This window comes from Acromyrmex echinatior, chromosome 14 (assembly GCF_024713525.1).
Source record: "Acromyrmex echinatior isolate Ae372 chromosome 14, ASM2471352v2, whole genome shotgun sequence".
NCBI classification, from domain to species: Eukaryota; Metazoa; Arthropoda; class Insecta; order Hymenoptera; family Formicidae; genus Acromyrmex; species Acromyrmex echinatior.
The window spans coordinates 5,217,737-5,239,322 of NC_141865.1; positions in this window are offsets into that span (position 1 = coordinate 5,217,737).

A 21,586-nucleotide genomic window follows, 5' to 3' on the forward strand; every position below is an offset into this window, starting at 1 on the left:
TTTCGTTTATACCTGTTTCTACCAACGTAGATTAACTTTAATCTCGGTTAAAATTAAACTATATTTATAGAAACGATCATTAGAGCTTCAACTTTAACGTTTATTGAAACGCGCAATCTGTATTGAAAAATCATGACAAACGGATGTAATAAATATCGATTTTACAACGTTGATTCGCATTACAAAGTGTGTGTTGCAAATCCCGGAATCGTGTTCGTGCTTCTCCGTACACTAGGATCACATCCGCGGGTGCGTCTTCAGAGAGACGGCCGGACGGCCGCGGCGGCGAGGATCAAAAGACGCCGCCACGCGCGGGCGGTCGTCGTAGAAATGCCACTGTCTCGCTTTATCATCTGCCGGCGGTCTATCCGTTCATCTCCACGCACGCACGGTGCACGGATGCACGCATGTACGTCACGAGCGACAGTTGCCGTATTATGCATTTGCCTGTGCGTATACGGCGGTGAGTCATTAATGCGACAAGCGTCGACGGTTCGCACCTGTATCGGAAACGGCACGTCACGTATTGACTATCGCTCGAAGAAATATCAGGAAGTGAGAATGCTTTCGATGCCTTTTCGAGAGAATCTCCCCACATTGTATCATATACGATTTCTTTCGTTTCTTGCTCGTTAACTACTGTGAGCCTTTGCTTCGTAAGATACACATTACTTTGAGTTACCTGAATAGCAAATCTATAATAAACAGCTGTAAATCTACAATATAATAAACGGCTGTAATTTTAAGTCTTTAATGGTGTTCAAATGAGATATTATAGATTCTAAGATTTACTTAGGAAAATTATTCATAGAAATCATAAGTGAAAGTAGCGGGAGATTTAAGCATATCCATAATAATAGACCTTCGCAGTTTATATCGCACAGTCGGCTTAAACAATTAGATTCCCGTTACCGAGATAAATCTCGATTTTCAGCGCTTAAGTGACAGCGATGACCATTAATCTACTCGATCGGTGGAATCACGACACCGATCTCTTCCGAGCTTCTAACGAGCGGGCATAATGCCAGCCTTTGCTTGCGAGGAGTCATTCGTACTCTCACCTTATTCCATAGAAAAGAGACTTTGAATAAATATCGTTTCTTTTGCACATAGCACTTAAATATCTTATTGTTATATTAGTCTATAATAAATATAATCAATGAAAATTTAATTCCAACTAGTAATTTTTCAGCTATTTTATGAAGTATATACAGATTTTTTAATTTATCTTTTCATCCCTATTCGATTTATATATTCTTTTTTAATTATAATTCAATATAAATTGAATATAAATAAAGTTTCGTTCTATAACTATGGAACATAAATTTCTAATTCTCTCGATCATCAGCATCGCATGTAACTTCGCACATGCAATTATAGATACACGTTCTCAATGCACATACATGTGTCGCACACCAGAAAGCGAAAAGAAAGGGCAGATCTGGAGGGTAGTTGTGTGATATCTGCGAGACGGCTGGCTGACCAGCCAGCCCTGTGTATAACACCGATAACAGGCGACTGACTATTACAAACCCTCGGTTTTCGCTCTTAAAAATATCCCCTGTTCTCCCCTCACAAGTATTCTCCACCTAATTCGAAAATTTTCTACAAGATTAATCATCTTCTTTTCTCCCTTAATTTATTCATCTACATTTGCTTGCAATTGATATTCAGAATCTAAATATAAAAAGGAAAAAATATATGAGAAAGAATCAAACAATTTACAAATCTTTTTTTTAAATTATTCACCGTTTTTGTGAACAAGTATCTATTTTTCTTACGTAATATTATTGCAGTTTATGTCACTAATATTAAATAATTTTAATAATAGAAAGCTTGAAAATTGAAAATAAATATTATGTACGATACAAAAACTGTGCCGCATTAATAACAAAACTTATAGTTAAAAGTTGCCGTAATGTTATCATCAAGCGCTGGTGTACGAGGGAAATTTGCTCCTTCCATTAACGTTTTAGTTTACGCAAGGCCGTGGTTTCTTTACGACTGTCCTGCACACGTCGATAGCGCAATCCTACGTCCCGGAGAAAAAAAATTCCCAACATCCCGGACTTTACGATCCTCAACATGTCGTATAAGCGTGCCGTAGCTCGACCACGATGGCGTGTCGTGGGGATAAGTTAAGGGTGGAACAGACATTCGTGCATCCAACGCAGAGACTAACAACACTAACACGTAACCAAAGCAATTATTACTTCGACGATATATAACATCACAATGTGTAGCCGATGGTTAAGTTGTCATTTTGATTTTAAGACAGAATTATTGTTTTTATAACCAACCACTGTTGGTGATTGTCGACGTTGTAACGATCGTGGACCGGTGTTTCTGTTGCGACCTGACGACTTCCATCCGACGCGACGAATCGTTATCGCCAAGATTGTGCGACGACGTCGCTTCTAGGTTTATAGAGGATCATTGTGGGTAATAATAGATTTTCAACCCGTTCTTACCTTTACGAGACCCTTACATGACCACCGCGCCTATCTGTTGTATATATACATGTGAGATAAAGCGAATGTAAGCACGAATCAGATTTGAAATCGTTATGCTTTTTGCGATTAAATTTCTCTAAATGTGTGCTCTCCGACCGGACACGCGCGATCTGGGTGGTAGCGACGAGTATATGTAGTATGAACAGGTATCGATCGCGCATACCTTGGACATTGTCGATGGGTATAGCGTTTCTTAACCCACGGTGGTTTCTCCCCACGACTAATGCAATTTCAAGAAAACATGTATACTTCTATTTGTATACTGCTTTGAAAAATTATTACGAAAGATATAATAATATATACTTGTAAGAATGTAAAAAAAAAAAAGAAATAAAAAGATATATAGTATTATATATAAAAATAGTTCCTATATACAAATGCTTCTCATAATGATAGTTTCTTTCCTCAAAAGAAACATGCTTTAATTAATTTAATCTAAGTTGCTGTTAATTTAAATAATTTAGAATTTAACAAGCAATTACTAATTTCTTACAAACTAATCTCTAACAAACTATTTTAACTCTTGCACTTTGTTCTTGCAATATTAAAACAATATTAAGCAAATATTATTTAAATCATTGTTAAATGTATTATGCATAATTTGCATAATTCCAATACAAGAAATTAAATTGATATTTGAGAAAGCTTTGATTGCTCCGTAAAAAACTGCTGCGAGTAATTATTTAGATTTTGAAATTGACTACATAATACATTCGTAATAGAACGTATGTAGGTTATATGGACGAATATACCGTATATATGCACTAGTACGCGTTCAAGTGTACGTAGAAATCTGTCCTACTACTCGTCTCGATGGGCGGAGCACGTAGTAAAGACTTTGCATACTCAATGAACATCCCTGGTGGAGGCGGCAGTTTGCATACGGTTACGGTGGTGCAGCCTCTCCATTGGTCCAGAAACATCTCGCTGCATCTCCCTACCGCTACCAGCACGCTATCTTTCTCTCCCACTACTTCGCCCCTTCTCTCGCTTATCTCATCCAGCGTCTTGGTCCAGCGCGTTCGCGGCTTCAGCGTACAAGTAGCGATAGATTGGATCCAATCTCACGGGATACATTTCATACAACAGTCAACTATTGCAATACAGGACGACTTTTTGCATTACGACTACGAAACTCTCAGTTGCATCAATTTTATTCGATGTATTGTATTATTGAATATATGTATTTTGTTACGTTTAGAATTCTTATATCAATTATATTTATCAATCATATATGCATAAAAAAACATGAAAATTATTTATATATAAATATTTCTTACACATATATAATTAACTATTAATTTTTATATTACTAAGTCCTTGAATTTTATAAAAATTTTTGGACATGTTCTAAAATATTCTTTATATGTAAAAAAATTGCTCAATATTTTAAATATATTGATAACTAATGATAATTCTACTGTGATATTCAGTTCAATGTTTGAATGGGTGCATTGGGTAGATGTCTGATTCAGATCACGATGTGTCCATGACCGTCGCTACGAGACGGCAGATAACATGTCATCGAAACGAGCCGACCGAGAGAAGAAGGCGGGATACCGGGATAAATACGAAATCGATGATAAACTGGCCAGTCCGTCGAGGCTAGCTCGAGGTAGGGGTAGAACGACACCTCCTTAGAGTCGGAATAGCCCTGTATATACAACGACCTATCGTGGCTCGTACGGGTTCTCAAGCTACTTTTTGTTTCCCACGGTTCTGGATCTCTTCGCTATCGCAGCTTCTACATTCCACGGGACAAGTGCACGGACTACGTGCGTGCAACTACGTAGAACAATCTAAGCAAGCGGAACTGCGAATGGACTCGAATCGTCCGAAATATCGCACGCATCACACTTCTTTCTCTTTAGATCGATGCGATTTAGATTAATGCATTTTATTGTGTCTCGCGCAAATGGTATTTTAGAAAATAGTTCAGCCACACAAACACACACACATACACACACACACACACACACACAGAACAATAAAAACACATATATACCGCAGAAAATAATTAATTACACAAATGTAATGTAGACCCATTACATCTAAAATCTATTCTATTTAAAAAAAATATTACTTTTTAATAATAAAATTGTGTGTGTGTGTGTGTGTGAGAGAGAGAGAGAGAGAGAGAGAGAGAGAGAGAGAGAGAGAGAGAGAGAGAGAGAGAGAGAGAGAGAGAGAGAGTACAAAGGACATAATAAATAAATTATTGTGTCGTATTGACAAGTTAAATTAATCATAATAAAGATAAACGACAGGATGTCACCAAAATTAATTAATTTATCAATTATAGTCGGAGATGTTCACAATAGCATTTGTCGAAATGACGATTGACAGCTAATTACTCTTATGTATCCTATGTAAGCTCCTTGATAATTACTCAACGTAATTCACTTTCTTTAACCAATTCAAGTGATTGCGTGACTTTTAAACATCTTTTAAGCAATCTAACAAAAAGAGAATCTAGGTAGACCATAAATCAATTTATCCCCTAAGCTTCAGTTTGATCATCTTCGGCGCCACTATTCGTGTAATTTGATTGTTTCATAGCATTCAATAGAAAATTCTTTTATAATATTTTGTATCTTTTTTGATAATAATTTACAGTTTTTGTACAAATGTCTTTACTTACGATAGAATTATGTTTCGAAACTTTGATTGTAAATTAAAAATAATAATTACATAATATACAAAATTTATTGTTTTTTTCTCTTTTAATATAACAATGCATTATTATCCATTCTGAACCTAAATAATTTCAAAGTTACATAAAAAAGTAAATTAATACTCGTTTTCACTAATGAAAAATTAATTCTAATCTTACATCATCTTTTTCTAATATGTAATTCTTAGTGAGATCATAAATTCGAACATTCGTAAACTGAAGTAGTTACTTGTATTTTTTAATACATTTTTTTAATTTCATCAACATTATACATTCGCATTTATTTTTTATAATTTTTTTCTATACTACGATCTTATCAAATTGAAAGTTAAATTATTAATATATAGTTTCGTTTGATCAAAACATTGTCTTAAAGAGGTCAACAACTCTTTACCTTGTACACATCATAATTCATTAAAATTAAAATTAAAACTGAATGAAATTATAATAAGGAAGAGTAGGAAAAGGAATAAATACAAGATAAAGAAGAATAGAATTGCAAGAATAGAAGAAGAAAAGTCAAACCCCTGATGTATCAGTGGGGAACTACTAAGCGAAAAAAGGGACCCAGCTCTGGGTCCCTTACTTTACAATTAAGAAGATCCACGATCCCAGTCGCCTTCCCTCCACAACCTACGGGACATATTAAATAATTTATAATTGTTTTGCTCGGTGATACATGTCGGCGAGTCGTTTACACAGTGAGATACAGCGCAACTTTTTGCGGATGCATCCCGGGAGCACACTGACAATGATAGATTGTTCGATCCGCGATTATGAAGTCACGATGCCTTATGGCGTCCTTCGTGTTATCACACATCATTGGACCGTTTCAAACTGTGTACTTTCCGATATTGTATTTGCATTAAAGAATTTGTATTAAAGAACAAATTTACAAATAAAATAAAAATTATACGAATACACACTAAGTAAGAAATGAAGTCTACAACGATCAAAGTAGAATCTTAAAATACTTTAAATAATTCCATTTGAATTTATATCATATTTCTAGTCTCTTGAATTGCGCGCCGAATTGGTTTTTCAGACTTACAATTAGAAACGAAACTATTATAGTAACATCACAAATTAAATTGACAAGCAATTTAATAATTTGATGCTCAATTGGCATCATTTTAAAGAGATCTTCATGCATAGAAAATCTTTAAATAAAATATCTCTAATAAAAATTATATTATATTCTGATGTGCGTATACAAAGAGAGAGTTCTTGGATTATATAACAAAACAACACCGATTCTTAATTTTATTTGTATCAATTTGAATCAAAGAACCAATTTCTTTTAATTAATCGCGCGATAATTAAGTCTTCATGAAACACGAGGTATGTACAAATTCGCTTCGATTAAAGAGAGCAACTTATCATTTTCTTTGTCTTTTTTCCTCTTTTTCTCTTCCAGCAAACATATTGAAAGATCTTTGTAAGACGATGCAGCGATGTGAACATTCTCGCAGTAATCATGCGCGCAGCTCGTTAGACGCATTCCTAGCTATCTAGTTAACACGATATGATGTAACTGTTGTCGGATCTGACGCAATATGTTCTGAAGGACCAGAGGATGCAATAAAACGATCGCGAAAGTTTTAAACTTAATGAAACGCTTGAATGGAGAAGGAAAGAATTTCAACTATCAGCTTATCTCAAAATATTCTACACCAAATATTCTACACCAAATGTGATCAATATTTATCAAAAAATCAGTCATATCCATAAATCATTGTTCATTAGAATTAGAACAAACATGTACGGAAGCAATGTATAGAGGAAATGAGGCGGTTACAGAATAAGTGGAAGTTGGAATACCACGATATCTTGTTTGCGCTGCACATTCTGGGAGCGACTTTTTCACAGTCCACTTACAATTAGACGTTATACACTGATCATTAGTGTTTACTGCTTTGTCGTAAAAGCTGCATTTATACAAGTAGCAAACAATTTTTTAAATATGTATTCTTTAGATAATTTTGAAAAGTATGTATTAATATTTTAACTTCAGTTAGCCTGGAAATTTGAATGTTAAGCTCTCATAAAATGATGTAATTCAATTAAACATTTGGCACAAATGCGTCTGACGTATAAAATTATCTGGTTAATATAATAATTCAAAAAATTTGATCTACAGTATAATTGATATCGTTCTTTGATTAACAAACTTGTGTCACAAAAATAATTATACATGAATATCTATAACTGAGCTATCTCAGTACAACAAAATTATGTTCCACAATCTCCTTCCTTTTTTCTTATTACATTACTTTGTTAATTTTTTATTGGAAATTTTCACTAGTAAAAGATGTTCGCGTCCTTTCGATATATTCGCAGAATCTAAGGAAGGATCTTTTTCTTGCCGGCCATGCGCGGTGGTACAAAGGATCCCAAGATCGAACGCCATACAAATTCAAAGTGCTCCTGTGACGCGAGCGCGTCTCTCTCCTTTTTCCGCTCCGCGTCACGACATCGATCTATTTATTTGCCCGTCGTGTATGGGATTCGTCGGTAGGTGAGAGACCAACTAAAATTCCAGCGGCGTGTCGGTCCATACATATCGATGAGAAACGAACGCTGTTTAAGTAGCGATCGAAGCGTCGCGTCGGTGTCGTTCGTACAAGTTAAAGGACGTGTCCGGAGAGAATAGCGGGCAAGAAGGATCGATTTCTTCGAGCAAGAAAGACGACGGGGGAGAAGGAGATCGCGGCAGTCTTCTGCGTCAAGGATGACGTATGGCCCGGCTATCAGCTGTGCCTCTTTCTACCGCAACACTTGCTAAGCCGGCATAGTTGGTATTGTTCTTTAATTTTGTTGTATAATCCAAAAACTATACGCACATCAAAACTAACAGTATAATTTTTATTTCATACTCTCTAAATTCAATTCTTCTTTCAAGTGAAATCTCATTCTGAAGAGTGAAAATTGAGCGGCTCAATTTTCAATCTTTAAGAGCGAGAGATTTCGCTCTTCAGAGTGACAGTTGTAAATTTATTATTTGAAAATCTACGAATATATAATCTTTAACATTAATTAACATTAATCGATTAAAGTTGATTAAAAAATAAAAATTCTCGTAGACCTTCAAATAATAAATTTATAAACATCTAAAATAATTATGCTATTAGTTTGATGTGCGTTTGATTTAATCTAATCAGATTGAATCAAGATATTATTTACAAATATACAGAGATCAGTAAAAATTCCAAACATGATGGTAGAAATCGAGTCCAAGTCTGTTATTATTGACTGAAGGATAGAAAAATGTACATGTTTTCTTGTACATGCACATATAATACTCGTATACTCGCATACAGACACAGTATCTCCACAACCAATACGACGTGCAGGATCCTTGGTAGCGGATCGTAAAATTATGCAGCAGCCGACGTCGGCGGACAGAGGGGACACCTGACAACCCGTTTAACCTCGTGGTCGTCTCTTGTTTATGATAAAAAGAGGAAGAACCCAACAGTATGGCGCGTCCGCGGATTATTAAAGATGGCGACTGAACGTCGCGCGTACTCGCCGCGTTTCTTGCCGGACTAGAACGGCAATACGCACCATATTTAAATGCATCTTATGTACTTTTGCGACCAACAGCTTTTTATTATAAAAATAGACGAAAAAAGGAAAGAAATTGAAATAAAAACGATTTAAAATTGAAGATATCCGAATATCTATGTTTAAATATCTAACAATATCGTAGCCATCGGAACCAATTTACTTGGAACGCGTTTACTTTACGCGTGTCATTTTTGTAGTATGTCATTCTTGTCGTTCGGGGACTGGCGTATCAACTTGGATGTCTAGCGTTGTCATCCAACGGACAAGATACTTGAGCAAAGAAAGAAAGAGAGAAAGGGGACGAAAGCGAATGAAGAGGAAGTGGCATTCGGTTGTCCTCGTGCCTGACGTGCCTGCTGACGTCTCGTCGGCTTGAAACGCATGCACGTCCGACGTCCAACGTCCAATGTATATAATTTATGAAGTATCTGCATTCTCCTCAAAGATAAATCAAGTCGCCACCCCGATAGAATCCGCGGACATTTCAGATGACCGACGATTCAGTAGCACATTGCTCATATGTGTGAATATTGCTAGTACTATCTAAAATCTTTGGAATCTAATTCTAAAGAGTGACAAAGAGTAACAATTTAGCCAGTATTGAAAAGAATGGCTCAATTGTCAATTTTTAAGGGTGAGATTTTACTCTTTAGAATTAGATTCCACTCCAAAGATTTTTAATGCCGGTTATAAAGACGATTATATTACTCCTAGGATGAAAATGACATCGACTGAATTGTCATTTCAATCGCTATCTATTTAAAAGATAAATTTTAGATCTCTCAATTTTTCAACCAATAACTCGCCCTATTACGCCCTATTAAAGTATGATTTGTTATACATTTCCGTACAGTACAGATCATTCCAGAAATATTGCAGCAACGTTTCACCAATGTTACAATAACACTGAAAATGTTGCAGCAATGTTACTGCAAATCTCTGTGCTATATGAGAAATGAGCTATTTGTGAAATGACTACAAATTCAAAATAATTCATTAGCAAAAATTTAACAATTCTTCGTCATTCCAGTTTTCGCTGAATCAGCTGAAGAGATTCATGTTGGCTTTGGCATGACGAGCCGACGCAATGGCGACTACTATAATTGAGCTACAAATTCCGCGGTGATCAACTGGTTGCGCCGCGTCTCATACGAAATCAGCCTGTTTCAGGTCGATGGCAGTCGATAACAATCGCGAGGACTGCGAGGCTACCATCGAGATACCCAGGACGATTCAAACGCACCGCCGTCCCGACATTCTCAAGGGGCAAAAACATAGCTCGTGCGTGTTCACGTACGAGCATGCAACGTCGCGCAACAAGGTGCATCTGATATGTATTCATACTCTTGATGCCGTTCGAGAAGTTAAGGATTTAATTGTAAGAAAAAATTAGAAGCATTGCTTCAGTTGCTAAAAAAATACGTCTCGTCTACTATTATTTTTAAAATTATAAGACCAATGATCTCGTTTTTTTTATGTAAAAGTATTATATTGTACTTACAAATAATATAAATAATTCAGCAAAATATAGAAGTTTAAATTAAGAATTTGTGCACGGAGAGAATTTTCTTTTAAAATTTACCCTAAAAATATGGTAGTTGTGGTGCAATGCAATATTTTAAAGATTTTTATCATGCACTTCGGTAAAATTAATCAAATTTATTTTATACTTTATTGTAGTTTTATTAATGAATGAGAGAGATTTACATTAAAATTGTTCGAAATGCAATGTTGTCCTACGATTATCATATTTTCAGGGGTAAACTCTAGAAGAAAAAATTCTCTCCGTGTGAGATAAAGATTCTAAAAATTTCATCTTATAATTCTCTTAAGCTAATGAAAGTTTCTAAATGACAAAGACTATCATTAATAATTCCCTTTATCACTCCTATTTCTTCTGTCACGACGACCAGATTGGAGTTACGAGCGGCAAATCGCAAATGACCTCCGTCATGCACCAGTTAATCGTCCCCGCGCGACGAATCGTTGACAACGAGCGGAATCAGCCAGCGGCAGGTGAAAATCAGCTGCGTTTCAGCTGGGAGAGAAAGACAGAGGCGCCTTTGACAGCGCGCCGACTTGATAGAGCGGAAAGGTAACGGCCGCGAGGATCGCAAAACGCACGCGTTGCGTCCCGATACGGCCATTTCTGTCGCGACTGAATCGAGAAGCGCCGATGGAAAATACCGAGCATAGCTATGAATCCGACTGCAATGATGACGACGAAGTCGTCGACGACCATGAGCGGGCTTATAACTGCCACTGTACCTCGTCACATCTAAGGATGCAAGCGGCTCGTTGTGACCACGAGTTCCCTCGGCTGGTCAGCATCAGCCTGGACCGACCGGCCAGCCATGAGTGAGTTGAGTTGATACGATTGTTTTTACGGGCGCGCCCAATGCGCAAGAAACTGTCCTTCAGCAGTGACGCTCACTGCCGCGCCTTCGTCATTTAAATTTGCAGGGACGATCGTTTTTTCTGCCACGAAAAATACTTGCTAATGCTTGAATGGCAGATGATAAATTTTAAGTCTTTTTATCCGTTACGCGACGAAATTTAATAATTTATGCTATTCATTGATTTAACAGCATTGCGTTGATGAGGATGATTAGAATTTTTTAGATATATTATTTATATAGTAAATCTTTAAAATTGACATGTTACTTGAAAATACGCGACTTTGATCATTTATATTAAAGAAAATTAAAAGAAGTAACCTGTTTATACAATCATTCATTAGAAATAAGAATCGGAATATTTTATCTCGAGTAAATATTAAGTATTATAAAAAATTATAGGAAAATAAATCTTTAGGTATTTATCTTTTCTCTGCAGAAGCAATTATGCGAACCACTGGGGGCGAGTTGGCGGGAACGCAGCTGCTACTCTGCCGGTGGATGTCTTTGAGTGCTTCGTTGGCTTCTTGAATTGCATTCACATATTTATGCGCGCTATGTAATGTTCTCATACTTTTTTTCTTTTTTGAGACTTTGACTTTAATGGCAGCTAGGTGTAATTCAAAATACATTCGTTATCTGCGAATATCAAAAGGTTTTGCTTTTCGATATATTATTGTACATTGTTGATTTTTGCGACATTAATTAATTCATCTGGTATTACATTTTCAGAACTAAATTTAAATTTGATAAATGTTAAATAAAATAATGTTTTACAAAATATTGCAATCGTAATTGTATCAGTTTGATACTTTAATGTGATAAAATAATGTATGTCTTTAAATCAGGCACAGTCCTTGTTATTATCTCTGTTAAATGTGCAAAAGAACATCGATATTTTTGTTGATAAATTGTTGAAACGATTTAAATTATAACTTTGGATTGATTAATCCTTGATCCGTTGTATCATAATACAGACACGTCTAGTTACATGCATGGTCGAACGAGCGGAAGAAAAGACTCTCTTCGCGAATACAGGCAATGTCTTCCGTAGAAGAAGCAACGAACTCAGGAACCCAAGTGCGAACGGAATGCAGTCCAATCCATTCGCGGAATCTGATCTTGCTTTAGTAAATCGCAACCGCGGAAAAAGCGCGCCGAATAATGCGGTCCCGCGCGATCGACGACGACGAAATTGTCGCACGATCGTCGGTTTTCGGACGGTTCTCAAGTCTCTCTCTCTCTCTCTCTCTCTCTCTCTCTCTCTCTTTCTCTCTCTTTTCTCTCTTTCAAACAGATCGTCACCTCAGCGAGCGAATCGGAAGGCAAACAAGGAACGGACCGATAATGTGATTCCAGAGCCACAGCAAATTCGCGATTGCGGTTTGTGCTGTGGTTTTTCGGCTTTTTTCTTCGAATCTCGGAGATTGATATTAATATAACCATCGCAAATTTGCATAGGCGTAAGATCCATCCGTATAATACCGTTTGTTTTTGTGAAATATACAAAAACAATGGATTTGCTGAAGTAAAATTTAGACACAAATCTAAAAATATAATAATTTTATTATATTTTATCAAAATAATTTAGTATGTAAGACACTCAAGCTCAATGATGAGCAACGCTGCAAAAAGTTTTGATATTTTAGATTTAAATTTTAAAAAAGTTCAAAATTTTAAGTAACCAGCTTGAGCATCCTACATAATTATTTTGATGATCTACAAAATTACTTTCAGATCTATATCTAATAATAGCTACATTTTCAATTACTTCAGCAAGACCATTCTTTGCGTGTGTAGAAATAGTAAACTAAGCAGATTACATCTTCTATAGACATAAGACACAAATCAAACAGCTTTTAGCGCTAAAATCGCTGTGACCGAGTGACATACTTAGCATTTATCCTGCAGTGCTATGTTTGATCTTTTTCGATCCATCAAAGTGTGACTCTAGACAGGTTCGGTTGGAGTTTCCGCGATGCCCACACGTTTTCACGTCATCACTAATCATCGCGAAGTAGTGTGACACCAGTTATAACAAGCTTTTAGAATTTTTCCCGGATACAATAGTTAGCCGACTTCGACGGGCGAGAAGAAAAATATGAGCTAGCTTGATCGCGATTTTCCCTCGTTCATCATGGGCGTTCTTCGTTCCACGTTCAACCTGTATCCTACGACGACGACGATAGGGTGAACCGCATACCTACAACGCGAACAATTTGTAGCCGAGCAAGACAAAAAGTGACCAATTAAGAGAAACTCTCGTGAGCGGAGCGGTCCTTCGCGGTGTCAACGTGTACGTCTTAAATGCGTGTGTATCTCTGTGTACGCAAACACACATCGAGATGGACCGTGGTTCACAAGCTCTCGACTCTCTCCGAGATTTTTAATGAGGCTCCGCCTGACGCTTAGACCACGAATTATTCTGTCACGGTGCATTAATGTCACCTATTTTCTTCATTGCAATTGTCGCTTTAGTTACGAGCTGCTAATGAGCCGTGTACTACGATTGGCTTCGTTAAATTTCGCGATCGTAAAAATGACGACTTCATGCCGAGCTACGCACTACCGCAGACGCTTGTTAGTTTATAAGAAATGCGATGGATGTAATGGATGCGATTACGCGCAACGCAGTTAGTTGTTAGTGTTATGTAACGATCAGTTGACCCACTTATTTTCGTGAAGCAAATTAAGCTACTAAACTATTCTACATTATAAATTGTTCGATTAAGAGCAAAAATAATATGTAAATCTCATACACCTTACATTGCTCTTAAGTCTAATTTATCATTCATTATTATTGACTTTAATAATATTTATTTTATTTTAACATGTATTCAGTAATGTTAAAAATATCTTATCTTGTTTTAACAAAGTGCTAAGTGATATCAAAAATATTACAGAAAAGATTTATCATCACGATTAAATACGTGGTATAATTGGTTATGCATTAAATTTTAACAAGCACGTGCTGGATCTAAATTTAAACATTCCCAATTGCGTATCGTTTCCATTTCCGCGCTACGATGCACCCATCGTGCGATAAATTCTCGCCGATTTCACAGCTCCTTGAAGCAGAGCGTTTTCCTTTTTTCTTCGTCGATGCGGTAACCGGTGCGTTGTTCTCGAGGCCCCACCGATGTCGTGGTATTTTATTTTTACTCCCGCCGTTTGGCGGACGTGCACATTTGCATGGTGCAATATCGTACGTTCTTAGGCGGCCAATTACGCGAGTCGATTCTGGGTCCGATAGGAAGTCGTGTCGGGCCCTACCGAACCAGACGCCACACGGATATCCCGACATAGCTGCGTCCAACGTTCCCCTTTTCATGATACATTGCGAGTGCGCACGCTAACCGGCGATGCTCCATATGTTGCCGCGGCCCTATGGGCCTGCATGGCTGAGGTGAGGCCCAGAACGGAAAGGTTAACACCGAGGGACCGAAGGAAACGCGTTCCGCGCGATCATTAGCATAAGCAGGATGTTTTCATGGCGCACGCGAGTCTATTCTATAAGCTTATGCTTATATCATATGTTACATCGTGTATAATTAGCGTCTGACAACTTCTCCCTAGAACTGCTTAAATCACTGATAACAGTGTTAAATGTAATAATTTTATACATAATAAATTTTTACATTTAAAACTGTTAAAAAATTAATTATATATATTATATTCGTATATCACACATAATAGACGCTTAATTATGCGAAAAATATATTAATATAAGATTTCGATGATATTTTGCATCTCTACATATATCATTCAATTACATACGTTGCTAATCTTTTTTATTTACTACGAATGCATGCTCTTTACCCGTTGAGAAGGAAACGAGATCCCGCAAAAATATTGTTGAAGGAAGGAAGTATACACAATCCCGTGAGATCATCAGCATCGGCAGGAAACGCAAGTTTCATGGCACACGCGAACCGTACTGGCATTCGCTTTAATAATATAAATATGAGCTACGCGAAAGTATCTTAATCGGCTAAATATACATCGAGGGATGTATATAAATTTTGTATCCTTACATCTCATCTTGCTATAATATTATCGGTACGAAAAACACCCAAAAAGTAAATGCAAAAGGACATGATATCCGTGTATATATGTGCGAAATTATTTTATATCAATAAAAATAATTATTATGTATGCGATATAAATCTTCATAATACATTTGGAATAATATACCACAGTTGTGAACATGATGTTTGCGAATCAGTTCACTGCATAAGAAAACAATTTTGTTATTGCGGATAGACGAAGAAGAGGTCTCGTGTCGTTAATTCGTTCGCAAAGCCGTGAACGGGCAGACTAATTGAAAACGGAGCACGCGCATATCTAAGCTCAAATATGAAAATAAACTGTTCACAAGTCTTTAACATTAGTTATAATCTGCAGTTTTTGTATTCTTTTAGATTCTTATAGAATTTTTCTTAAAGAAGAATTAAATGAAAAAAATTATTTTGATGACGTATTTTAAATATTTAGCTAGATACTAATTTAAAAATAATTTTGTTGAACCATCAAAATAAATAATTACGCGCGTAAGAAATTCAAGCATAACGAACAATGTTACAAAAAGTTTTGATATTCTAGTTGAAGCATCTTAATTATTTTGATAGTCCAACCTGATTATTTTCAAATCTATATCTAAATTTTTAGATGTTTCAGGAAATCCGTCCTTTCCTTTCATGTATCATCAGAAAAGTAATTATATAGGAAGCATTTTAGGAAGAATTATCATTAATTACAACGATAACTTATGAATAATCCGTTTAATAAATACTAAAAATCAAAGTATGCGATAGACTCTGCGTAGCAAAGTCACGTGAATCAGACAGCTACGATAGGAAGGTTGATGATCCATACTTTCGAGAGGATCTAAAATCGCTATTACAGTCAACGAGGTGCTTCAGGTGCTTGCCGTTTCACGGCAGGAGTAAACGGTCGTCCGGTTCAGGCACACGCACAACGCGCACGTAAGGGGCCAACGTAACGTGACGCGTAGATAAGATCCTCGAAACGAGGAGTGGTGAGAAGGATATCGTGGCGATAGTAGCAGGCGAAACGTATGCAGGAACACGTAAAGTTAACTCGAGCGAGCCTACCGATCGACCGACCGGCCAGCTAGATCTCTCTGAGAACTGGCGGGTGTAATTGGCCGGGGCCGGAGAGATCCTATCAGTATACAGAATCGAGATCCTCGCACCCGCGACTACGGACACGCTGCGATCGCACGACCGCACCCGGTATGCGCACTTGCAGCCTCGCGGTACAGCACAGGTGAGCACAGGTGAGCACAGATTCAGAGCAGGCGTTTGAAACGTTCGGAAAGAAATGATATATAATATCGCTCGTTTGATGAGCCAACAGAATTATTTTCAGATCAATATCTGAAGCTCTAGCTAAATTTTTAGATACTTCAACAAATCCGTCTTTTCAGTGTACAACAGTGACTCAGAAATTGTTATTTTTTTTTTTTAATTAATTGCGGAAAATAAATAAAAACATAAAAAATATATATACTTTTATTACTCTACAGTTATTATACTAAAATTACATTTTAAAGTTAATATTTCAAAATTTTAATCATTCAAAACGTTCAAATTTATTTTCTGAAAAACTTCGTTTTCAGAGTTGTATCATTGTTGTCGCAAATGAGTGATATATATGTGATCAAAGTTTTGATTTGGTATTACTGTTTTTATGGATTTAATTTTCCCGAATCCATAAAAATCCATAAAAGAGGGAAAAATTGCATCTTGAAGCATTCTCATAAAAAGAGAAAATTTTTACTGTTTTAGAAAGAATGCTGCTCTTTAAAAGAAAATTTACGATTATAGGCAATACCGTAGACATCGCATTAAAACAGAGAGTGTATAATATATACGTGAACTTACAACGTAAACCTACTATCTAGAGTAAACTTTTCGCCGTGAAATAGGGCGCGGTCCTGATATCGGCCGATAGATATTCACGTTAGGAAAGTCGTAACTACTTCGGATTTCAATACCACCCAACGAATAAACTGGTTCTACGCCACGCCAACACAATAGCAGTATCGCGTGCGATGGGTCAATGAGGTGCTTGTTATGGCAAACGCGAAAATACTTTACATACACCGTAAATGTTCCTCGATCAGGCATGCGCGATGAAAATCAGAAAATGTGCAGATTTATAAGTGGAAGCGAGACCGATAACATGTAACACCCACTACGATAACACAATGCTTTGATTAGCTTTTAATGCATATTTCAAATCAAATTTCTCAACTTACTACACATATAAACCAGGATGAATGAAAACTCCTTTCTCTCAGTAATCTAAACTAATTAATTTTATGCTGCATGAAAAAATTTCATTGGTTACGTTCAGTAGAAAAGTAGCTTTGCAACTGTTGTAAGATTCTTTAATATGATTGATTTATATATTTAAATCCAGTGAGGAATTAAAGAGAAGACCAATCATATATATATATTAAAGAATTTTACAACAGTAATTTTGTATTATAGTTGCAAAGCTTCTTCTGTTAAACGCAATCATTTTGCATTTGTGTTGTCGAATTGACAAAAAAAACTTTAATTGCTCAATAAATCCTTTCGTAAAACAAAAAATTAAATAGAATATAATTAATAAAATAATATATTAATATTATTAGGTAAACTACTCTGATATATTGAAAAAAATTTACCAAATTTTAATAAATATTTGTTTGAATAATATTAACTGAATTTATTTACAGCAAATAAATATTTATCAATAAAAAAAATAACACTTAAATTAATAGTTTCGTATCAAATAAATATATGTTCATATTGTTCACATTTAAAAGTAAATACAATATTTAGTTGGTATTGTGTGTTGAAACAAATATTTAATTATTAAAATTTAGTGAATTTTTTTCAGCGTATTTAGAAATGGCAAAGGTGAAAAAGCGACGATGTCTTGATGACTTCAAATGCAATTGTAAAGCTTCGGAGGCAAATTGAATTGGGCCAAGTCGATGCCACGGAATTTTCACACGTAGTCGCATCAAACTGCGTCTCTCTCTCTCCATCTATTCCATATCGCGAGCAAATGCCGCGAGTTCGTGCGAGTCTCACCGCGAAGTTACCGGTGCAACCCTATATTACGAATGTTTGTCGATGAGCGATAAACGTACGCATCGTAATTATGCACGTAATTCACTTAATTTGACGTTTCTCCTTCGTTATACGGGACGTGCGTGTTCCCTGAAGTAACGAACTTTATTGGTAAGAGCGATTTATCATTCCCTCCGATCTCGCACGATTTCTGCCTGCTTCTGCGAGAAGTGGCATATACTGTTTATACGGAAACGAGAGAAGCGCGCGCCTAGCGATTTGCCTGGCGATTCGCTAGTCTTAAATATCGATAAAACTTGTTTATAGTTAAAATAACGATATTGATATTTTCCTAACGATTAGCAAATTAGCATCGGCAAAATCGCGTAGTGATACTAACTAATCACATAAATAAACGACTCACACCTAGATGGAAAATATTATCTTATCTTATAGGCAATAAAGAACGTATCCACTTAGAAGATACGCAATTGTACGCGGGCAAATGATACGGCGCACTCGATTAATAGGTATTACTTTCTAATGGGCATTACTATATTCCCGCCGATTCCCGCGGTTCTACGACCAACTAGTATCTGTTTAAGAGTTAATAATCCTTGACGAGATTACAAAGCCCGCTGCTTATCGGACATCAGCAGGAGAACACCAATAGTATTACAATTGTAATGCACGTTATTTCTTCGGTTCGGCGAGGCTGCATATCGCGCAAGGTGTTATTTATATGCGCGCCGTGGCGGATGAGCGTCCGATAATGCAGCACGCAAATATTGCATCGAGACTTGATTCATGCTGCACGGCTTTATCACGCGCTGATATTTCTTTCTACATAGGCGTACTTTTCATTCTATTAAGTATAGTCGTTAGTACATCGATATAAAGATAGAAGATATATATATATATATATATATATATATATATATATATAAAAGTAATAATAAGATATAAAGATTTAATGAGATATGCGAACATGCTAATCATAAATCAGATTTTTATCCAATACCCATATATTTTCATTATTTAAAAAATAATTAAACCTAAGGAAAGGAAATCCTCTTTCTAATACACATTTTTATAAGAATATTAAAAAAATTTTTAAATAATATTAAAGTTGAATTTTACTCTAGTCCATTTTTTATATACAATGCTTTTGCATTGCGATACATTGCTGAAACACGTCACGAAGATTTCGCATAGTCCGGAGTTGGTAAAGAAATCTTGCTGCGGATGAGCGTTAGTCACGATGTATTCGTGCGTGTGCAAATGCACGCACACGCACGCGTTTATACCTATCTACCTGTGCACCCGCACTGACAGCCCATTCCCGCGGGCAAAGTTCAATGTTAGGGGCTCCTTGTTGTTTTATGTACCGGATTACGCCTCGCCTGCTTCGGAAGTCGCAATCTCTCTAGAGGCCTACGAAGCTACTGGCGAAAGAGAGTGCATTCGCTATGATCACGAAGGCTTTCCCAAGCCAATGGAATAGTATTTTTGTTACTTTGCATTATATTAATTACTCACTTATTTAACATAATCCCAGTTATTAATTATAATTATGAAACTCTCGATGAACAACGTAAAAAAGCGCATTGCATCTATATTACTTTTCGGTACGTTATATTATTATAAATAACGCATTTTAAAATTGTAAATCAAGTACACAAATTTTCACGTCTTGCTGAAGTATCTAAAAAATTAGCTACGTACACATAATCCAAAATAATTATGTGGGACGCTTAAATTCTCTCTGATAATCAAAACTTTTTGTAGCACTTCCTACATAATTATTTTCAGATTTATATTTAACTATACTTTTAAATATTTCAGCAAAATCGTTCTTTCCATACTTAAAGACTTAAATATACAGGTGAAAATGCTTTTCTCGCGGTTTTATGAGATGATGTTTCATAAACGATGAATTTTGCATCGAAGAAGACAAAGAAGCAAAGAGAGCCGACTATCATTTCTCACGCGGCTGAGTCCTTTCCCCTTGGAAGACACGACGGGCGTAACTCATCTACGCGTCGAATTCGATTGCGAATTTATTCGCAATCATCGCGCCTTTCGACTACCGGCCTCTCGTCGAACGAACGCTTGATCCTCGCAGGTGTTAACGTAGCGGGAGACGTCGCAGTAACGAGGATCGAATGGATTACACGTGCGCGTAATGATGCCGCTGTCGCGGACGGTTGGGTTCTTCTCTCAACGGGACGCGACGGGATGGGACGGGATGGGACGGGACGCGACGCGACGCGACGCGACGCGGCGGTAGCGCGACCGGTAGCCACACGCTAGAATTGAACCCTATCAGCCGAGGGAACCCCGCGGACGAACCGCGAACGAAATGGCCTGCGACGCGAGGTTAATAGAGATCGCGTCAGTCTACCTCTCCCTGACCGTCTACATGTATAATATTCCATGGAGTTAACTGATAGGTCGACGCTGCGTTACTACAGGATTCCTTCACGGCTTACAAGATATTCCCCTTGTGAACGAGTCATTATACTGGATGAGACTAATTATTACACGATATTGCCAAGTGCATCGTAATGCATTTCGACTTTTTTTACGTTTTTTTTTTCTAGAAAGTGCAGTAGAATTACGAAGACCATATCATATTAATTTTCTTTCGCGAGGCATCAGTTTTCGAATTTAAAAGTTTAAAAACAAGTTGAGACTTTTAAGAAGAAAAATTGTCGAGAATTATTAGTATTTATTGGACAAGGTAAAATTGTATTCTGTACTCCAATTCTTATCTGTCAAAGATATCGGTGAATTGCGTTGAGTTAATCCAATCGATCGATGATTTACTTGGATAGGATAGGATGAATCACATAGACAATAACGATGTTTCCGACAATATTGTTGACTACTCACCTGCAAACATCCGTATTAAACGATTTAGCGCGATGTAAGGATAATACAAGTACGATGGGTCGTTGCAATTTGACGGAATTCGAACTATATTGCGCTTTCTTCCTCATCTTTCCCCTGGATCGTTAAGCAGTGAATTATCCATTAATCTAATCGAATCGATCATAACGAGCTTTAATGCGAAATCGAATTTACGGACGATTGGTAACGGTAACGAAATTATCCTGTCCACACCGATGATTGCTAATTGGTTTCCAATTATGCGTTTTCTTCGATCGTATTTTATAAATCATTCTTAACAATTATCAAGAATTTTTTTTCAAGTATACTTATAATTTTTATTAAGCACAGAAAACTATATCTTATTAATGAAATATCTTGAAGGAATACCGTAACAAGAGATTTTTGCAAATAAATAAACCACAATTTGTAACAGGAGTAAACACGAATATC